We start from the raw sequence: 21,706 nt of genomic DNA, 5'->3' as shown, positions 1-21,706 counted from the left end.
CTAAGTACAAAGGGGGTACAAAGAATGTACAAAGAATGCTTCAGAAAATTAACAAATAAATAAAAGAGCACATTTAAGAGGTTTTTGTTAAGGGATGCAAAATCTGAGCCATGGCTTCAGCCACATTGAGGAAACAACCATGCTAAAAAAATGCTACCTGCAATTGCTAAAAGTAGCTATAGAGTGAGACTAAAATAATCTCTCCATTTTCTTTTGTTGCATAGAGAAAAAGCTGCTTGTTATAAACAATTATTCTTATTTTTATGAAGTATCCTTTCTATAAGAAGATAAACCAAGTAAACTTTCTAATTTGGAGCCTTGGAAACCACAGCACCTTCCAAAGAAGTCGTCTGTGGGAATTGGTGGTGACAAACAGAGGCCTCAGGTAGGTCACAGTGATATCAAAAAGGGACTTTTGTCACTGCCGAGAAATTCTTGCTCAGGCAGAAGAGGTTATGTCAGTGTGAGGCAAAATGGGAGGGAAGCAAAGGTCTTCGTGCCCAAGACAGTTTTATATGGGCTATAACCTCCCTTTGATGAGCTGGCTGAGCCTGGGGATGTGATTTATCTGGTGCTAATGAGCTTTCTGCTGCCTCCAAACACCTGAGACAGCTCAGGGTGTCTCAGAGATTAGCTGACTGCAGTTAGGAACTTGTTTTCTTGTGCTGGAGACTTTTTATTATGCTGACTGCCATTAGGGCTGTGTTTGGTTGGGGAAGGTGGAGGAAGTGGAAAACTGTTATTCTAAGAAGATCTTTGTGCAGAGGTCTGTGCAAGAGGTTCAAGGCCAAGCAATAGATCTTAGAAACTGAATGAGTTTCTCAGCACAGCTTTTGTGTTGCTCAGCAGCCAGGAAAACAACCTAAGGATAATGGCTTTTGAGAAAGGTAAAGACTAAATAACTTTCGGTTTTCTCATTAAAATCTTCTCATTATTTAGAAAGATATTCACCTAAGACAGCAAAATACTGTTTTGTACTTCAGACTTCCTCTGAATTCTGCAAAGTTTATACTGCAAAGCAGACAGAAAGAACATAAAAATGGAAGGAACTGCCTGCTCCAGCTAACAAAGCAGGAATTAAATCCATGCTGGGTTATTCCCCCACCCTACATGCAGCCTGAGGACGCTGATTTGGCCAGTGCCAGCTGCTCTGCATTGGTGAGTGACACACAGTCTTTATACTTATAAAAAAAAAGTACAGTCACTGATAAGCCTCTTGATATGCCTTGTCCTTTCCACAACAAAGTTAACCACTGGAGGAGGCTTTGCATGTAAATGAGGCTCTCTTCAGGTTTCAAATCTAATCAAAGTGGAATTCAACTTTCTTCTAAAGGATATGCAAAACTAGTTGGTCAAACATCCTTCAGCCTCTAAGTTTATCGCCAGCCTGACGTCAGTCTGGAAATCCCAACTTTCTTAAGAGATGATAAATGTTATCTGCCAATCTCTTCCACTGAATAAACTCTGTTTGATCTGCATTAATCACACTTGGCAGAAGCTGTTCAAGCCTGCTAGCAGCAATCCTGGTGAACAGCTTGGCATCATTGCTTAATAATGAAGTGGAACAGTATGAGAAAAAAAAACATGAAGGAGCCTCCTTTTCATTGCCACCCCAAAGTTAATGAAACACACATTAAAATGTATGGTTTGAAATATTCAATAGATCTGAAACTGTCTTCTTGTAATCATATTATTGCTCTCAAGGGCAAAGCATATCCCTTTCTTTTTCCCTTTTCTGCTATAATGCTATGTGTCAGAAGTGCATGGAAAAAGAAGCACCAGATACTTCTGTAATTTTTGATACTTTTTTATCATTTTAATAAATGAATGTTCAATGTCCTGAATTAATCTTCACAAATTTTGCCCAAGAATATTTGATTCATTATTGCTTTCATTCCAATATGATGAAGAACAGCTCAGAGCTCAACAATTTCTGTTCATTTTCCTTACTAAGGAGAGAGGGCCTGGGACACGTCTGTGCATCACTTCAGCCCAACAAACCCTATTTTGGGGTGGGCTCTCTGGATATTTAAGCAGTGACTGGAACACAGTTACTTTCCACAAAATTTCCAAAGAATTTCCACTAAAATGTTCTGTCTGCTTGCAGATTCTCATCCAGCAAAAGCTTCAAAACCTCTTTTCTGACTTTGCTCGTGTGTGTGGCTGCACTAAACTCAGTGGGATTGTTGACATGGGGAAAGCCCAGCACAGAAATAAGGAATTGATAGAAACACCTATTAGAAATAGATTAATAGAGAAATGTGCTCCTGGGGGGTTACACAGCACCTGCCTTGGTTTGGGATAAATGGGAAGAGGGAGTAATGAAGAAAGTGAGCAGAGAGAGAAGTACAGAAAGCGGAGCCACAGCACTGAAAAATTAGATGTAAGAATAGAAGGGAAAAGGACAGAGGAGGCCAAGTGAAAACAGTGAAAGTATTTAGTTTGCTTGTGGCTAGATGGGAAAAATAATGTTTTTTAAGAAGGGGAAGATCTTCTCCAAAACCTTCTATACAGTTTCTGGGTGTGCAGGGCCCGCTCAGCAGTTAGTCACAATGCTCTGCCAAGGAATCTCTCTTGTAAAAAAGAACATTGGCAAAATTAGTGTGATTGACAAAGGAAAAACTAACTTTTTTAAGTTAACTTTTTTAACTTTTCCTCCCTAAAAAAGATAGTAGACTAGTAGACTTCTCCAGAGACATTAAAAATATTTCCATGTTAGGAGTGTGCAGGGATGTAAGGATAACATGGCTGATCTTCTTTATAAATGTTCATTCATCTCAGCCTAAGCCTTGAATTTTTGAGATTAAAAGACAACTTAAACACAGTTTTTTTCAAAGCATCATCATTGTCATTTTTTGATCCTCTAGGCCTTTTCCTAAACTTTTATTTCTGAAGGTTGAAGTTGCTTTAAAACATATTAATAAGTTAAAAATAATGCATATTCCATCCTAGTATTCCAACAGATTTTCTGAATCCATCCTGGTAAAATATAAACTTCTTCCTCTAGCCTATAATATCTACTACTATTGGGATTTTTCTAATTAAAAACTGTGTAATTTGAATCCTGAGAGGCACAGGCCTTCTGAAATCATGTAATATTTTAGTTAAAGTAACAATGAACCTTCTTCTTTTTCACAGGAATTTATTGCATTGCACAAAAGTTTATTACAAAAGGAAAAGGCTTACAATGAATAAAAAAAATTAAGAAATGATGGCATAAACATACATTAGGTAAGACATCAGCATGATGTATGACATTTTTCAGAAGTTTGTATATTCAGACAAAGAAATTAAGAAGGAATTAACTAAGTTATCAAATTTTGGACGATGTGTCTAAATACTTCAGTTTAGTGCTGGCCACAGAAGCTACTTTCATTCTTAAAACAAACAAGTTAATTACTGAAATTTCACTTTGATGCTTGAACTTTCACATGAGACACTTGGAAGTCTATGAAAATTTTTAATTAATTACTAGTGGGCCAAAATATTTCCTATTACTGGTAATGTGTTTTCTTACTTGCTGACACCTACGCTGATATCTCATGAATTTACAGAGATTTGCTATGTATTCATCTCCCTGGAAATACACTTTCGGCTATGCCCACAAATAACTTACATTTTTAATTCTATTTCATTAAAGAATTGCAGTATCCATATGGCAATATATATGTAATGCATACTGTATTAATTCAAATTACTCTCCACTCTCTAAGAAACTGTCACTTTAATGAGACATCACAAATAAAGTGCAATCTGAAAAAAAAAAATCTCTCACCTATAATTGCTCAAAGCATGCATTCTCTCTCCAAGCTTCATTTTCACTGCATGTGTAATGTTTTTAAAGTGGTGTTGGATGTAATGCCTTTTACTCTGAACACTCTTCACTTCCTGGCTCAAGTTTCCTTCTTGATATAAGAGGGAAAAGTTGAAATTGCTTCTAGACATGTAGGGAAAGCACTAGAATACAAATTAAATCCTTTGCAAGGTTTTGATAAGTCAAGAGTCCACTATCTCAGAAGCAGTTAGGCTAATCAATAATGAGGCAATGTTAATTAATTTGTGTGCTTGTACTGGAGCATCCTTTTACAAACATATGTATAAATATATGTTTATATATGTATATGTATATAAATATATGAGGTGGCTAAGGCCACATTCTGTTGTCTCTGTTATTTAAAGGAGCATTTTCTAAACCCTTTACTGAAAACTGAATCTGACCACACAAAACAGGAAGAACATAATAAAAGGAAAGGATGTATGAAATGTATGAAAGAAGAACTATCAAAAAAGCATGGACCCAGAATTAGGGCCAGTGTGGAAACAAAAAATTATGGGTAAAATCTTGAAAAGCATTTTATTCCCAGGTTCCAAAATGGTAGACTGCCCTGAATTGAATTTTACATCCATCTGCTGGAATATCTGCTCTCAGACACATTTTAAACCCAGGAGTCTGAAAGCAAATATTGCCCAAATGCATTTTTGTCAGGAACTTTTGTATCTAAATGTAGATGGTGAGACAAAGAGCAAGTTATAATGGCATGATATATACATATTGGTAACTGCAGTGTCTCAAATTCTTTTTTTAAATGTTTTTTTGGGGTTTGTGTAAATGGCAAGGTTCCTGCAATTTCAGTTCCCTTAAAACTACTGTGTGGTTGGAAAAGGATAATTTATGAGGAGTGGTGCTGTTTTGGAAACATGCAGCTTTTAGTATCAATCTGAATTTTTCAGATAAAGGGTAAAAATTGTATTGAGTAATATAGAAAACAGAAGACCTTTTCAAAGGTTAATGTAAATAGCAGGAAACCATTTAGACCATTCTTTTATATTATTATTTTGTTTATTAAGGTTAAAGGACTTATTGCTGTTCTGAAGTGAAGCTTCAGTACCCTGGGGAAGGAAAAAAACTTTGCTTAGGAATTCAGGTGCTGCTTACAGACACATGCCCTATGGTGTAAAATATCTGAGGATGCTGCTACAGATGATGCTTGAAAACTTGCCAGGTGATTGGCAAGTTGGAAATCTTTGCTTGCTTCAACATAGCAAGGCATGGTACCCTTGTATTTATAAAACCATAAAAACCATAGCATGACTTAATTAGCCATGTATTTATACCTTAGAGAAAATGGTTATTTATGAAAATAATTCATTTAGAAAATCCAAATTAAAATGGTAAATACCCTGCTGTATTTCTTTCAGAACATCTCATCATTGCAGGATGGACAGAAGTGTGAAGGACCTGGAGATTAGGAGGTGATCTCAGGATAATGAACAATGAATGCATGTGCATGCTGGCTAGATGGACTTGATCCAGATGTTGTGAACATTGTCAAGGAGGTGTAAAAATGGTGGAAACACACTTCTGAAGGTGGCTCATCAGGATTTCTGGTAAGCACATTTTTGGCTTCATTTTCTGCTGTAATCCTTGGTGTGGACAACCAAATCATTCCCCAGATTTTAACTTCACAACTACAGGCAGCTGGAATGCTGAGGTAAATGCATTTATCTTCCCAAGGGAAGAAACCGAGCACTGCCAATGGGAACTCAAGGGCTACCAGTCTGAATTTTCCTCCTCTATGGATTTGAGACTCTGGGTAACCTACCAGGTCTCTCTCTTCACCTTTTTTTTTTGTTTTCTCAAGTCTCAATTTTGCTGTTGGTGTTCTCTTGTGCTTGTTAAAACTCTGTCATTCCTGGTGACCATGGTTGTGTTTTTACTGTAAACTTATGTAGAACTTCTGATGGCACTTGAAGTGTAAACAATTAAACAAATAAACAAATAAGTCTGGCCAGAGTGATGGCAGATTCACTTGTCTTTCAGGTAGCTGACAGTGACTCATTTCTTTCCAAATAAATGCCAGTTTTCTTTGAGCAACACCACATTAGAGTAGGTAAAATGACATGAGAACCTTTAAAAAACCCAAGCACGGCATAAAAATGAGTTGTCACTTAAAAATCCCAATTAAAAAGGAAAAAGAGACAGACATAGTACACTTGAAGCATTGGATCACACATGCTGCAGATAAAACTAACAAAGCATCACCTGCCTTGTGGAACAGAAAAGAAACCTTGTTTGAACATAAACAAATGAATCTGACAGGATTATTTTTGGCCTGTTTGTAGAGGAACAGAAATGCAGACAGCTGACTACAACAAATTAATTCAGAAACAATGCTTAGAATCATTACTCTTGATAATTAGAAACAATTGCAATTTTTTTTTCAATATTAAGATATAATGACAAACGCCCAGGAGTAATATTTCCTTTTCTTTGACACATGAGCAATTTTTAACTTTTATTTTAACAATGACAGCTATACTGTGGAATCTGGAATTTGGAAGAACATGGATTTGAACATGTACAAGTGCAATTTTAATATTTCTTTTAATACAAGTAGCCAAGATTCTTTTACTTCTTGGTTTAACCCTCACATAAGGCCATGGGTCTTCCTTGCAATTATTTTGTATCTTTATTATTTAGGGGAAAAAAAGCATCAAAATGTGAATGTGTCAGAGTTCTGATGGAGAATACAGGGACCTGTCTTGGCAGTGTTATATTTTTCTAAATGTGCTTGCCAAAAAGATGTGATAATGCTGCCACATCAGATCTCTCAGACAGCACAGATTCCCTTTAAGAACCTTGGCTACTATTTCTTCAGGGAGTGGATTTGATTGTTTATAGGCCTAGGAGCTCACACAGCAGATCTTCCTCTGTTTTTACTCATGGGATTTCCAAGCACTCCCCACTTTTCTGGAGATAAGCTAGACAGATACATGTAAGCTAATTTGATTATTTGTTATGACAAGGTTAATTTGATTATTATGACTTTGAGGCTTTGAGATCCAACTCTGTCATCATTTATCTTGCCAGGTGATGTTTTTTTTTTTTCCTAAGAATTTCAAAAATAGAACCAGGCCAGGGTTAACTGTATGTTTGACTCCCCACAGTGTTTATTCTCACCCAGGCATCTGACCACCAGCAATCTCCTTTATCCCTGTGGCCTTCATCTCTTCCTTTGAAGATGAGTTTATGCATTAAACCCCTGCCATAATCAGCTTAACAATTCTGCATTTAAGTTCCTGTTTGCAGTTGCTGTTGTCTCTCGGGGCTGACAGAGTTAATGGCAGCCTTCATAAAACACACCAGTTTATTATTTCCTGTAAGGAAATAATAACTGCAAGGAAAAAAAACAGTGGAGCTAAGAACAAGATGATTAAACAAGCATCTTTAAAAAAGGCATGATACAGAGCAGGTAAATAGCTGTGAAACAATTGAGACCTTGTTTCCTGCTTTGTCTTCAGATGAGTGTCCTGCTGTGAGCTCCTGGCTAATTGTTTAAAATATTTCCCTCTAGCCTCTTTCTTTATTTTTTTTTTTTTTAATTCCTTCTATAATCATGGCCAGTAACAGCTACTTCTTCACTCTGGTACAAGCAGTCAAGTCTGAACAAGTAACAGGCTGATCCATTCCTTGTAGTCCTTATCCTTAAAGTCCTTATGGCAATGGACACAGAAGTTTCATCTTTAACTGAATATGTGGAAAAGAGAACCAGATTTTCCATGATGTAATTGCACCTGAGCCCTTTAATAGAGACAATGAAAGGAGCATGCATTTGTTATTGACTGGGGGAGGAAAGCTAAATGCTCTGCCATCTGGGGATTTTATCGAGCAGCACTTTGAAATATTCTAAAATTAAAGTGAGCAGCCTGATCCATGTGTTGGCAAAGGAGAGAATGATTTGAATTAAATTTGCTACTCTGGGTTCTAAGACAGTATTGGTCATCGTAACCTTGGAGGTAAAAGAGGTGTAATTGCTTTCCTGCAATTATAGGTGGAGTTCATACAGAAATAGTTCCTAAAAAGACAAAGGAAGTCAACCAAGAGCCAACTATTGCAAGCCAAATTATCTGCCCACAGAAAGAGATACAACCCCATTGACACTGGAGGAGTTTTATCCACTTACAATAGCAAAGATCTGCCTTCTTACTGAGGTTTGTTGTTGTACACGGTCTGCCCTGGGGTCATTCTGTAATTACTACAGAAAATAGTGTACTCACTTGATAACTTCTTCGAGCAGAAAAGCAATTAGCCTGCCAAGTGACTTGATGTTCCTAAGAAGGTGCTGGAGTTTTGGAGGCTGCAGGTTTTCAGCAGAAATAAGTGGAAGGGGGAAAAGTCTGGCTGGCAGAGTACAAAGGAGAGGTCTGGCTAGGGAGATAGAGATGGCCACTTTAGGAATTACAGCTCCCAACAAAAACTCAAAGCTTTGAGGCAACACCAAACTCAGAAAAACAGTTTGCTGCCAGCTAATGGTACAGGGTCCTTGTAATAGTGGGAAAAACAACCGGAGATTCTGCCTGAACAATTTCCCCAGGCTACTCTAGGCTGGTGAGCAGCAGCCACATCCTACAAGATCAGTTGTCACATCTTTTGATCCAAAATATTATTGGTGCAAAAAGGAAAGAGATCCTTCTGTTATTAGCTATATTATCTAACTAATATAATTTATAATGTGTAAAATGCTGCTTGACCTGTGCTTCAGCCAAAACCAAGCTTACTGGATTAGGATGGTGCTGGTGAAATCTCAGTTTATTGGGCACAAAGGCAGGGAGGGAAATGTTAGTGGATATCTCAGATTGTTGCAGTATTGTTATCACAATAGCACAAAGTATTATTTTGTTATGGAAATCAAGACAATTTCTCTCAAACAGAAAATAGATGCAACACATGATGGACTGTGCAAGGTCTGAAAAAACTGCTTAGGCAGTTGGGAATTGAAGAATAAATTAAAGTGCAGCAACCCTAAAGAATAATAACCATTTTTTGACTCTATTAGAGGGGAAAATGATTTTGCAAAGTGTGATTTACCTGGTTCCATAGAGCAGGCTGTATTGCAAGCCTCTGTTGCATTTTCTGTTCTCGTTATAACTCTCAAAAAACAATTTTGAATCAATATGATGTGGAATATTGGAATGTCAGTATCTATTGAAAATGAACTGGTTTATGCTGATCGGACCTAATTAAAATCAATGCAGATATCTTAAGAAAAATATTTTCTTTTGGTGATGAAGCCACATAGGGTTATTTGGTAAATAAAATGCTCCCAATTGTCTGCGTTTTTAGATAAGATGTTTATGTGATTGAATCTCTGTTTATCAATAGCTAATGTTCTCTTTTGTTCCATGTAAACTAGATTAAAAATGAAAAGACTCATAAATCACAGTAAAATTTCTTTTAAGAGATGGGAATATACATATATAAATGTGTAAAATAGTTTTTTTCAGACATGCACATTACTGGCATTAGTTGGAACAAATAGAATGCTAAGTCCACGTATATGTAAAAGCTTTATGTTTCTAAATGCAGGAGAAATAGTAAGATTGTATTTCCCCATCTACTTTCAAAAAGTGAAAACAAACCACCAGCCACTTATTAATACAAACTCTTTTTAAAATTCCAGTCAAGTTCCTAGAAGGCTCCTACCACCCTGATTGGAGTTTTGTAAAAGTCACTGTCAATTCAAATCTGTGCAATGCCATGCCTCTGAGGAGACAAGGAATGCAGACTAGACCTGAGGAAAAGGAGGGTTTTCTTCAGACTAGAATGCACATTATCTAAGTTCATAAATTCTTCTTGAAATCTTCACTTTTTAAGGTAGAAAGAAAGGGAGGGGTGGGAAGCAGTCTCAAGTTGATATTTTTTTAAGGGAAACTTTTAAAATTAGTTTTCACTTTCATTTTAAAAGGAGAAAAATACTTTATGTGTTCAAGAAACTAAATTCCGGTTAAATTTAAGTGGCCATCAAGCAGTTTCAAGACAGAATTCACTTCATGTATCAACTCATCTCAGAGGGCGTATGACATCAGGAGCTCTCACTACTCCTCAGGGACTGCAGCTGGTGGGAGGCTTCCTGAGAGAGAAACAGGAGCTCAGGAAATACAGAATGTTTTGTAAGCACCAATGATTTTATCCTTTCCTATTTTCTAGCCTTTGTTGGGACAAAATCCTGCAGATTCCTGAGCAGGGATCCTGCAGATCTCACCTAAAAGAGTGAAATCTCCAAGGTGAGGAGAACTCAGGTAAAGTTTTATAACAGATGCACATTTATGAGCATGTATCACTTTTCAGGGATATTAGATGTAAGAACAGATGTAATGAGCTAGTTAAGTTCAAGTGTAAGCCTGTCATTGCTGCAAGCTGGGAGTAAGAGTTGCAGCCAGCAGAGTTCAGTCTGCAAGTATTTGACATCCATATGCAATGTCAAATAATTTTCTAGGGCCAGATAGTCATGAATAAAAAGTTCATAGATTAATTCCACAGTTTTCTCCGCTACAATTTTTAATGAGTTCTCTCACTTAGAGATTTACATAAGGCAGCCTGTTAAAAATTAAATTGAGATGCTTCCACCATAAATCTGAACATGCTGTAACATCAAACTCTACTTGGACAAAGTAAACTTGTAGAGGTTTTTTTTTAACAACATATAGTTTTTTTACATTGGTTTTGGAATGCAATTTAATGAAAGTTTTTGATGTTTTAAAGGTTCTTTGGATACCTTGAAGAAAACTTTGTTTTCAGTCTACTGTAATGACTGTAATTGTATTTGTCCCTCAGCCCCTTCATTCCAATATGAAACATTTAGTGGTGAGGGTGGTACAAGTTAGGCTGTGTACATTCACAGGTAAAAACAGTCTTAATGCAATTAAGTCAGCTAATTGTGAGGGCACAACTTGGAGTAATGCTTGTCCTGTCATTGTAGAAAACTGTACCCAAGGGGAAAATGTCATGGGATTTTCAGAGGTGACTCCTGATATAAGGAGTCCTGCCTGTTTTCTTTATTTCCACCTATGGAAGTTTCACCATCTCACCCTCTTGTAAATCACTGGGCTGGCTTTGATGCATCCCCTGCTTTGGATTGCGTTTCCAGCAGCTTTTCTTCTCTCATCCCACATGCACTCCCAAATTACCCATCCTGACAGCTGTTTGCAGTGAGCCAGCATCACAGTTTTAATGAGCTGGTTTGTGAAATTTACTTTTTTTTTTCTCCTCTGAAGACATATCAGGCATTGCAGACCTCTAATTAGTGGTACTTATAGTTAAAGTTCAATAGTCAAGTCTTTTGAGGCATTAAGAGATTATATTCTTTAATAGCTCTGAAATTAATGAAAAACATCATTTTTGCTTCTGATTTCTCAGCCTTATTGATATCAGGATATAATTTTGTGTCATGGAATGTGTGCTTTATGTCTTCAAGAGGCTGTACTGGTGCATTGGCATGTCACCAGAACAGGGAAAAAAGCCCTTGTCTATCAAAGAACAATGAAACCCAAAAAATTGAGTGAATCAAAATTAATATGTGTGTATGTGTTTGTTTCTGTCAGGGAGAACTTCTACTTTTTTATCCTTGGCTATGATCTTGCAATAGATCAAGTTGTCCCTTCTCTTTCATTTGACTGACAGCAGAGCCAACACTTGCTGAAACTTTTTTTTCATTCCTCACGTTTCCTTTCACCTTTTTTTTTTTAACTTCATTTTTCTCTCTTCCTCTCCAGAGATCCATCACAGCAGCATGCAGCTCCCAAGTGTAATCTTTGATTTGTTTGGCAGTGTATGTCTAAATCAAAGAGAAGGGGCAGAAAAGTATCCTGACTGATGTGCAACCTTATAATGATTTTCTTCCATAATCCCTCACAGAGTGTCATTCAAGTAAAAGATAAATAATTACTTTAAAACAAGACCTCAGAGTTCTGCATGTCAAAAGCTCATTCTATATATCAGTTGCAAGAAATAGTCTTTCTTGTCAAACAGTCAGTCAATTAAAGAAAAAACAAACAACCATACAACAACTCAAAATGCATAACAAAAAGGAGCCAAAAACTTGAAATATTCCCTAACAAATCAGTGATCCCAGCTAGTCGGAGGAGTCATAAAAATTGATCCCAGACACCCCAAATTTTCCTTTCTGTGATTAATGTGTTAGAGCAAAAGTCAATGAAGACTGCCTTGAGTTACTTTCCCACCAAATTAAGGGTATTGAGTTGTCAATGCACCTCAGGCTTTACAAATCTTATCAGATTTAGCTAAAATCTGCAGTGTAAGAGCATTTTTCTTCCTACTGTAGTGTTCAATTGGAGAGCGAGTTCAAGTGTTTGTTGTCAACATCAAAAACATTCAGCAAATTTTAGGCTCTTTTTCTTCAGTGGAGCTGCTTATATTTTGTAATTATGGAGTACATTTATTTATCTGTAAGGTTTGCAATTCTGCTTCTAACATGTCTCTTTACTAGATGTATCACTTTGCTTACCCTATTGCAGCATATTTTGTCATATTTAAAGAAGAACTCTCAGCCCCTGAGTGCAGCTCTCCCTGGTTTTAAGCCAGTGTAAAGGAAACATCCCAGTGCCTCTGCATGAGCTACACTCCTGTGATAAACTTGTGGCAGAAGAAAAGGAGCCAACATGTGCATTTCTTCAAAGGTGAATTCATTTTTTCTTTCTCTTGACTTCTTCACAATTTTTTTTAATGTATTTTTGGCTTTGGCCATGTACCCTGCTGGACAGGCTCAAGTGCCATATGAGACCATTTGTTAGCTGAGCCACAAATCCCCAAATGTCCATTTCAGTCTGGAGACCCCCTTGGCACCCAAACTTTTATCTTCTAAGCTGTTTGAGTTCTGTGAATAGCCAGCAGCACAGCCATCACACCTGAGCTAATGGCAGCAATTTCATGCCCTGGGACCATTTTCTATGCTTTGAGAAGTTTGTTCTGCTGGGCAAATTCAGAGTATTGCCTTTGCAATCCAGCAGCGACTTCAAAAACGCAACCAGAGGAAATTAGCCAGTCTCTAATTTTTGAACAATTTAACACATCTCCCATCTAGGAAATGAAAGACTTCCTTTCTTAAATATCACCTTATATTGCTTTCCTACCAGATGATCATCCTCATTAATCATTAGAATCACAGTTGTCTTCAATTCCCCTTTATTGTCTCTTTGGCTCTCTGAATCTTGGATATTTTTGTAGTATGGTGGCAATGAAGTGCTTATTTTCCTCAGATTAGTGAACCTCTGTCTCCACAGAGCATCACACAGGAAGAGGGCGAAGCTATGAACTCAAACTGCTTGTGACCAAGGATCAAGAATTATACTTGTACTCTCAGGTAATTTTATCTTGGCATAATTGTAGGTTAGCAATTATGAGTTCCATTGTTATCCTATTGTCCTAAAACCCAGTCATTCTCCTCGAAAATTCACTTTATGTGAGTTCTGCATGCAGGAATGCATTTCCCATATGGATTGTACAGACTATAGCCATGGATCAACATTTCAAATGCACATTTCTTTTGGGAGCACTTGTGCTGTTTGGGGTGTTGTGAATCTCTCTCTTAGGTGGAAGTCTCATTGTCTTTATTCACTTAAGAGAGAATTTTGGCCCTAAGCTGAATTTATGACCACAGAATCTGGCACTGGATTGCTCTGGCCTTTTATCTGCACACATTCACTGTAAATGCAATCAGAAACACAGATTGCTGAGCTATGGACATGGCCATCATCTCTGCCAGACTTGATTGGGCTGTATTAAGCAATTCTGCAAGCATGAAAAAAATAGCCATAGAGACAGTGGTGAAAGACCTCAAAGTACCAAATGAATGAAAGTTAATTTCATTCTCTTTTCTATTAGAATATTCAGTAATATTCTGGAGTACTTTATGGAATCATTAAATATATTCTTATTTTATGTCCCTATACCATATAACATTATACAATAACATAATTATCAGTTGTTATTAATTTCTTTTTATGGTGTGTATATGTGAGCTAGACTTTGTTGTTATTAATAATTCAGCTTGTGTGTAAAACCATACAAGACCGAATAAAAATACAATCCAGCTTGTTGTATTCAAATCATCCCAAAGTAGTATATGGAATATGTTGTTGTTAGGTATCATTAAAGACCTTCCATTAACCAGGAAAAGCTGTTTGATGGTTTCAAAGATAATTGAGAAGAAGTTTCTTAGCATAAGACTAAAAAGAAAAAGCATTCTCAAACAAATTTATCCTACAGAGAAAAAGCTGGGGAGAGAACTGACTTTTGTCCTTTCTTGGTCAATAGATGCTATTAAATCTCTAAAATCATATTAAACAATATTTTAGGGAACTGACTTAAATCCACAAGGGGAATAAAAAAGAATGAAGGCAGATATTTATTCCGAAATTTCATACTGTTGCAACTGCATTTCAGAGGCTGATGATACACCATGAGCATGTTATTATTCACTTTGGTCAGACAGCAAGGGTTAAGATAGGAATATCATCCCAACATTAGCCATTAATCTGGGTATCTCATTGCTTTACTGAGGTTTAGGTTATACGGATAATAACTCCAGGCCATATTCTGACACCTTTATTCATGCTGAATGGCATCTGAGGCAGCATCAGGTCCCACAAAAATCAGAGGGTTATTTACAGGGAAATGCATTAGTCAATGTAGCAGAATATTGTCCTTTGGCAACATCTGCAGATGGAATTGTGCTGTAAAACATTACTGCACCAGCCAGAGTAGGGTGTCAGAATGGCTTTGTATACAAATTTGAAACAGATTCTGAGATAGTGGCTCCTGATAATGTCATTTTTCTCTCTTTTTCAATGTGTGATTCCTTGCCACAGAGGTGTAATGACAGTACAACGCTAATATTTTATCAAAGAATGACAGTCAGACCATGGATAGGAGTTATCAAAGTTATAACACTGAGACATGTTTGGGACTCAAATTCAGGAGGAAATTCACTGTGTTGATCTTAAAAACTGTTTTAGTTTAATGTAGACTGCTTTGTGATTCTGTGCTTTCTTTTCATGGTTTTATTGCTTTTTTCTGCAAACAAAATCACAGACAATTGTTTGAAAACGTACTTTAAACTTCTTTTGGAAGTAAATTAGACTGTTATGAAGCCATTTCAGTCTACTTGAGTCTGTGTGATAGCCATAATATTGAGAAATATTATTGTAAGGCTTGTAACAGTAATATTTGCAAATGGTAAGTCCCACTTTAGTAACCCCAAAGAACACACTTACAAGAAACTGGCTTTTGGGGAAATTAAAATAGCAGAGAAAAGATATGGCAAAAATTAGCAATGGAAAACCTGCATTTCAAGAGACAACAGTAAGAACATTTTATTTGGTTAAGTCAAATATCTGGTTTCAGCACGATGATAGTAGTTTGTGTAATCAAAATCCCTCACATCAACAGCTAATAGAAAATAACCAAATGTTATTGTGCACTTCCTGATAGCACAAAAATGACTGCACATAATGAAGCCTTGCCAACAGATGATCAATTTTTACTTCAAGAGCAGGAGCTCCAGGAGAACCTTGGGCCTGACTTCTGGCATCTCTGCCATTTGGATCTCATGGTGCTACATCTGTGTCTTCAGCAAGATTTCTGAAGGAGAGACAGGTACCTGTGCATGTGAGAGCATCCTAGGATGTCTTATAAGGTACTGAGGGAAATTGTGATGGTGTTCACAGGGGTCTTAGGATGAGGGAAGAGATGAGGATCTGACTCCATGTTTCAGAAGGCCGATTTATTATTTTATGATATATATTACATTAAAACTATACTAAAAGAATAGAAAAAAAGGATTTCATCTGAAGGCTAGGTAAGAATAGAATAGGAAGGAATGATGACAAAGGTTTGTTTCTAATTAATGGCCACTGTGATTGGCCATTAATTAGAAACATTCAACATGGGCCAGTCACGGATGCACCTGATGCATTCCACAGCAGCAGATAATCATTGTTTGCATTTTGTTCCTGAGGCCTCTCAGCTTCACAGGAGGAAAAATCCCAAGGAAAGGATTTTCCATAAAAAATGTCTGCGACATGAAATGAAGCAGAAAAAGCCCTGCACTGCTGCCTGTGTCTTTCAGAGGTTTCCAGCACTGCAAACACCATGTTGGTGGGAGCTGCTCTGTTCTCCCAGGCAAAAGTTGGTCCTGTAGTGCTGTACAGCACATTATCAAGCTGCCAAGGTCAGTGGTTAGTCCCTACATTGTCACTTTTGTTAGTGGTTAGTCCCTACATTGTCACTTTTGTTAACAGGGGACATAGAGTTTATATTGCTTGTAGAAGCTGGGAAAACCTTTCTGGAGCCTTTCCAATGTTTTTCACCCAAGATGTCAGATCTCTTGCCTGAGAGTATTGAACCCTGTTAACATGTGTGGACTCCTGATGGAGCTCTCTGGACAGAAGTTCAGAGCCCAAAAAGTGAGGTATTTTAGCAGTCCTCTGTATTTGAACAGTCCCTCTGTCTGGAGTAAAAATGTGTTCATGCTTTGAGGAGACGTGTAATGGGCATGGGGATTTATCAAGCGTGTTGAGGAGAGACATCAGGCACTGAAACACTCCAGAGGACATCTCCCTCCCACTCAGACCAGAAAACTTGGGTTTTGATAAGGTGTTTCAGGAGCTTTGCTTTTTCCCATGCTGAGAACTCCTGCACCACTTAGTGCATCAGTCATGGACAAAATGGATGTGGCCGTAAAACGTGATCTCACCCACATCTTCCTGTATCAGACAGTTCACCCAGCAGAACCTCCCATGGTTCACCTCTCTAGCTCTCTCATTCTTTTAAGGGAAACTGTTAGATGATTCTCAGAATGTTTATGTGCTCCTTTGCTGTGCTGACATCATCCTGTCAGCCTCTGTCACTGTCTTCCACTGTTACCCAAAATCTGCTATTTCCTCTGAAGGTCCTTTGTGCTTTTTGTCTCTATTGCTGCTTTCTTTCCTTGTCTCCCCTCAAAGATTGCTCATCTGGCATATGAAAATGAGATTTTTCAGAAGTTAAAACTTAGACAAGTTTTGTTATGAATCTTTCTCATGCAATAGCATTCAAGTGTCCGTTACATGAAGGTGACTGTCTCTCCTGTCCCACTCTGTGCCATCTGCTCCTGCTGTCACTTTGCCAAGTTTCTGCAGAGCAAATAAAAGTTAGAGTTTTTCAACCCAACAGTGGGAAAGCCTTATCCAGCCCCTCAAAGCAGCTAAAACAATTTGTCTGAAAATCCCCTCTCCCTGATCCCAGAGATGCAAATCCACATGAAAAATTAGTCTAAAGGAGACACAAGCAGTTTGGAAAGTTTCATGTTAAGTGATAGGATGATGACAACATAAAAAAATGAGAAGTGTTGTGCAGCTTTAAGATTGGCTGAAGCTAAAGGCAGAACTTTTAATTAGAATCCAGGTAGTGAAAGCATCACAGCTACTGATACCAGGGCTAAAATCTGCTCTTGGATAGCTATTTTGTAAGGAGTTCCTATCAAATTTCAGCAGAAATATTTGCACAGATCCAGCTGTGAATTTCAGCCTAGATTTGCAGGAAGTCATGTTTGATTTTGGTGCTGGCATCATTACCAGTTAAAGCTGGAATAATTTCTGTCATTTTCTATTCCATGCTATGAGGAGAATAGATAGCAGCAGCATGTTAGGATGGTAAAAAGATGAAAAGTTTTAAGTATAATTACTTTAAAATATAATCAGATTACACTATTGGGCATTATAATACTTCATGACATGCACAGTGCCACAGATGGAAATTTTAATTTTTACTATTGATAAATTATTACTTTATTACTTCCTTGAAATTTTTGATTCTCCTCATGGGAGAGTTCCATGGAAACAAATGTGAAGTCAGCAGAGTTGAAATGTGCAGTGTGGGTGGTGAAATGGCCAAGTTGATCACTTTGTTCTGGGTTTAGTGGTTGTAGACAATTGTCTTTGATTTATTAAAAGTAAAGAATGCACATTAAAATAATTGAGACCCCAGGAAGCACAAGGAACAAAAGACAGGACTTCCTTTGGTAGACACAGAGGTACAAATACAATATTAATGCTCAGTATAGGTAAAGTAATAAATTGTCTGCTAAATAAATCTGACTGCATTGGGAATCTGAGCCTTTCCAGGAATTGATACTAATGCCTAATCAATTTGTGTTCTATACATAATATGAGTGAAAGGAGAGAAAAGAAAATTGAACACTTCTATTGTGGCCTAGTAATTAAATTCTGTGTCTTAGGACATTGTCCCACCACAAAAGTATTTCAAATAAATGAGTGGCCTATAAGTGCAGCTTTAATAACATTGACTTAGCTACATTCCAGCCTACCACTATATACTTGTGCTTTTAAAATTTAAGGCAATGTTTCTAGTTAATCCTCTTTAACACAATTGGAATTTCTAAAACATTTGCTCTGAGATTCTGCATTAAAGTTTAGTCGTTGAACTTTTGTCTGGCAATCAAAGAACCACTGCATCATATTGATTGCTGCTGCCAAGTGCCTCTCAGTCCGTAGGACTGAGCAATTTTCTTGGGGAATTGGAGCTAACTAGGGCTAGAACCAGCTCACCTCTGTCTCAGTCTCTGGCTGTTTGCAAAAGAAAACTTCTCCAGTGACTTGAAGTCTTTGATCTGCAGACTGCTCCTCACAGCAAGCAATAATTTAAGGGTTAATCTGCTTTGTCTTCTGCCTCTCTTTAAGATGATCTCCAAATTCAGCTCACAGATTTAAGCCTAAGACTTCTCTGACTGCAAGGCCATTCCACAATCTTAACCCTACTTTACCTCCTTTATTCTTCTGACAGATCTACAGTGACTTGGTTATAGGACTTTTTAACAGGACCATCTCCATGCTGAGTGTAGTCCTATATGCTGTGGTTTTGTAAATACCTGTGATGATCTTTGTCTAAGGAGATGAGAGGTACCTGCTCTCATCAGAGCAGAAGAGCCTATGCACTTCAAAAATCTGATCACTTTTTTGCTACAACACTTTCCCCAATAAAACAAATCTCTTCTCTCATAAGATCCTGCCCAGTTATTCTGGGCAAAATAGGTTTCTGCAGTAGGACTTGCTCCTCTGATCATCAGTGTCAGAGAGCAGAGTGGCTAGCAAGGAGAAGTTGTATTCTCTACAATGCAGAGGCCAATTTAATCTTATGAGGTGCAGGCATCAATCTTAAGATGCCCTGCTGAAAGCAATAATAACAATTTAGTCAACAGGAGAAACAAACATATTTATGAAGTCCTGGCCCCATTGAAGTCAATGGCAAAACTTCCATTAACTTCAGAGTATTCTCTTTTCAAATACTGTGAAGTACAGAAAAATGGGCCCTGAGAAATAGCTGCAGCACCCAGACACAAAAGGCCAGCTGCTCCTTTCCCCTTTAAGGGCACTTTCTTTCATCCCTCAGCTCCTGCCATCAACCTTCTCATTTGGGAGCTGTGCCTAAGATCACAGGTAACACTACAAATGATGTGATGTTTTCCTTCTGTTAAAACTCTCTGCTTTTGAACTGCTGCCTGCACAGCCTGAACCAGCCTAGGACAGAATAAAGGAAATGCTCCCAAAGGTAAGCCCCAGTCTGCAGTGCTGATGTGAAACAGGGATTGATTCCTTCCATACCCATCACCATCACTGCACATTATCCTTGCTGTCCTTTGAGGCCAAGCCTCATAGCTCATGGGGTAAAGGTGTTTGCAAGCAGCACAGGGTCAGCCCAGCTGAATCCCTGCTCTTTAGCAGCGCTGCAAATAGCACTTTTGCTGGAGTTTTGGTTGGTTGGTTTGTTTGTGTGTTTTATTTTTCTTTGTGGCTTGTTATTTTTAAATATCGTATATGTGCTTGATCTCTTCTCCTTTTAAATAAATAGCAGTGGCACTTGGGAAGTCAAGAGGGAGAACAAACAAAGTTTGTTAGCACTAAAGCCTTTATTTTTGTCATCCTGTCAGCTCTACTACATGGCAGGGGATAAGGTTTAGATGAAACAGCAGGACTGATCCTACATCAAAATAAGGAATGAGCCCTTCTGCTTAAAACTGTGCTCATATGAATGCAACCATTGAATGGTAAGTGGATCTTTGAAGCTGAAAGCTTAAAAATAAGATTTCAGGCATTTAAAAATACACACACACACACACACGAATCTTTCTGAGAATTTGACACTTTATTCCTACTGCATTGTTGGTGACAACTGGATGGCCAACCAAGCGCTCCAAGCGCAAACATCCAAAACAGCAAATCTGTAAATAAGTGTGTCAAGCAGTGCAGAGAGGACTTGGGAGTTCTCTTCAGACATCTCTAGTAGTTTAAAAACAAACAAACAGTCAAAAACCCAAAAAGACTTCCCCTACCTGCTATTGAGAATCAAAAAGAAGGATACATAAATCAGTGAAAACTCATTGCAAATATCTGAGTGAAATTTTGTAAGAACTTTTTGGCCATGGGTGCTGATTATTCAGTGACTTTCATTAGAAGCTTCTTGTTGCATTTGGATTGTTTACATATTTAGTGCAAGATGTTTTCATACAAACCTTCCTTTTTACGGTTGGCCGAGTCCTTTTTTCAGAGTATAGCATGGCAGTAAAGCAATAGATGTGAAGTTTTATAAGAAGCTCTACAATGAGACAAATCTAAGTGTTTTGATCAAAGGCATGGCTGAATTGATAAGAAGCCAGTGTTCCCATAATATCCACTATAGGGTTCAATATCTTGGTATCAGTTCTTTATCTCTGAACACAAAAACAAAGAGGAGCTAGGTGATCAACTCTGGTTTAATATCACAGAAAAGAGGCTGGATTTATCTGTAGGAGCCCTGCAAGGTTTGTTGCTGTTATCCCAAAGGCCAACACTAGTGTTAGTATTGCCATACCTGCTGTGTTAATATTCAGTCACCCTCAGCCATTGGCGCAGTGCTGCATGAAAGTGGGAATGGATTTGGAGTTGTGCAGACAGGATGCAGGCAGTGGATGGAGAAGACAACAGAGGGGTAGAAAAGCCGTGTCACCTTTCAGCCAAAAATGCTCAGGATGACATAAAGCTGTGCCTACAAACACAAAAAAACACCCCCCAAAAAAGAGAGACACTAGAAGGAGCAGGGTCAGGTGAAAGTTGGATGAATTGAAAAGATCAAAAAAATTAGAAGATGTTGTGCCATTGTTAAAGTTTCCATTCTCATCTCTGCTTTTTTTCCCCTGTTGCACTAGACTGGTCACCGACTGACAATGTGATTAGGCTTTTGGTCTTTTGATTTCACAGCAGAGAATGCAAAGTTATTTCAGTGCTTCTCATTTCCCACCTCACTCACTTCATATCTTTACAAGTTTAGGATTGTTTTGCTTCCTTCCCTTCTTTATCATCCCTTTCTCCATTTTCAATATTTTGCATACTGCAGTTCTGTGCCCCGCTGATGTGCAATCTGCAATAATATACAATTTTAATATACAATTAGGTGATTTTTTACTCCCTTTTTTTGGTAGTAAGATATCTGTCTTATGATGATTTTTGTCTACTGCCACTGCAAGCATCCATGTTTAAAAGTTATATCTTTTGTAACAATAAGAAGAAATAACTGAAATCAGATTCAAAATGAGGACATGTTAGATACAACTGGGTCTCTTACATTCCTTACAAGTTTTGTTCATCTTTACCATGGTTCAAGAGATTTTGCTTCACTATGATTCTTCATTATGATTCTGTAAATCAAAATTATTTAAGCTTCAAGCTGGAAAAGAAATAAAGAAGGGAGAAATTACCTAAAATGAGAATTCATCTCTTTTTCCAAAAGATTGTTTTATGTACAAGTCCCAGCAATTTGTCACTGTGCCACATTGCACTTTCATGTCTTTATAGCATTATTGCTTAACTTTTTTTA

General features: G+C 37.7%; 1 long non-coding RNA gene across 1 annotated transcript; it reads left to right on the top strand.

Annotated features, from left to right (window-relative positions):
- The first annotated feature begins 1,021 nt into the window (after positions 1-1,021).
- Positions 1,022-12,422, top strand: LOC128933501 (uncharacterized). Its single transcript, XR_008482787.1, has 4 exons — positions 1,022-1,158; positions 5,200-5,388; positions 9,989-10,065; positions 12,316-12,422. It is a non-coding gene; the product is annotated as an uncharacterized LOC128933501 (long non-coding RNA).
- Positions 12,423-21,706: the final 9,284 nt, after the last annotated feature.

Source organism: Melozone crissalis, unplaced genomic scaffold (assembly GCF_028551555.1).
Source record: "Melozone crissalis strain CALT ecotype California unplaced genomic scaffold, PUWL_Pcris_2 ptg000009l_1, whole genome shotgun sequence".
NCBI classification, from domain to species: Eukaryota; Metazoa; Chordata; class Aves; order Passeriformes; family Passerellidae; genus Melozone; species Melozone crissalis.
Note: the sequence above shows the minus strand (reverse complement) of the source record. Positions and strands in the feature narration are given on the sequence as shown.